This window comes from Dromiciops gliroides, chromosome 5 (assembly GCF_019393635.1).
Source record: "Dromiciops gliroides isolate mDroGli1 chromosome 5, mDroGli1.pri, whole genome shotgun sequence".
Lineage (NCBI taxonomy): Eukaryota > Metazoa > Chordata > Mammalia > Microbiotheria > Microbiotheriidae > Dromiciops > Dromiciops gliroides.
In genome coordinates this window covers 136749859-136751007 of record NC_057865.1, presented here as the reverse complement: position 1 = coordinate 136751007, position 1149 = coordinate 136749859, and the positions used below count along the sequence as shown (strand labels likewise).

At 39.3% G+C, this 1149-nt stretch overlaps 1 pseudogene; it reads left to right on the top strand.

Annotated features, from left to right (window-relative positions):
• Nucleotides 1–438: 438 nt before the first annotated feature.
• LOC122730081 lies at nucleotides 439–837 on the top strand (annotated as a pseudogene).
• The last annotated feature ends 312 nt before the right edge of the window (nucleotides 838–1149 follow it).

Sequence of the window (1149 nt, the reverse complement as noted above, 5' to 3'; positions counted from 1 at the left end):
TCAGCAAAATAGAAAATAGAAATTGAAGAAATTCTACAGATTAGAACATACCAGAAAACATAGAATGAATGGGTTCTTTAGGGTCATATTGAGAAGTTCAGTGCCCCTATGTTGCTGCTTCTTTTTCCCTATGTCTCTATCATCTGAATCATGCCTCTTTCTGAAGAAAAAACTCTGGCACTGCGCGCTCCCGTGTTTGTGTGTGTGTGTGTGTGTGTGTGTGTGTTTCCACATAGGCAGCAGCACACGAAATGCTCCATCCTTGGTTAGAAGCTGTGCAATGCTTGTAAGGAACTAGTGATCACCTCTGATACTCTCTCTTAACCATGACCATTCTTTGTCTTGGCTATTTCACATGAAGTGATTTGTCCTTTTAGATGAAGTGTTGGCTCCTACCCTCATGTTTTCAAGATTTAGCTTCACCAGTGATCCACTGCCATGGCTGAGGAAGGTATTGCTGCTGGAGGTGTAATGGATGTTAACACCACTCTAGAAGAAGTGCTGAAGACCATACTCAACCATGATGGCCTAGTTTATGGAATTCACGAAGCTGCTAAAGCCTTGGACAAACGCCAAGCCCATCTTTATGTTCTTGTTTCCAGTCGTGATGAACCTATGTATGTAAAATTGGTTGAAGCCCTGTGTGCTGGGCACTAAATTAACTCGATCAAGGTTGATGACAACAAGAAGCTGGGTGAATGGGTAGGCCTCTCTAAAATTGACAGAAAGGGAAAGCTGTGCAAAGTGGTTGGCTGCAATTGCATTGTTGTTAAAGATTATGGCAAGGAATCTCAGGCCAAAGATGTCATTGAAGAATATTTTAAATGCAACAAATGAGTAAATAAAAACCTTGGTCTGATTTGAAAAAAAAAATTACTTATATTTTTTTAAATGAGCAAACCAATCTTTTCCTTCCTATCACGTTAAACAAATTAACAAACAAGCCCCACCCCCCCGACAAATCCTTCAATACATATCAAAACAGTACAGCAAAACAAATTTCCACATTAGCCATATCTGAAAATGTATGTTTTTTTTTGCTTGTGTGTGTGTGTGTGTGTGTGTGTTTTAAGTTTATCATCTTTCTGTCAGGAAGTGAGTGTCATATTTCATCTTCATTCCTTTGGACTCATGATTGATCATTGCCTT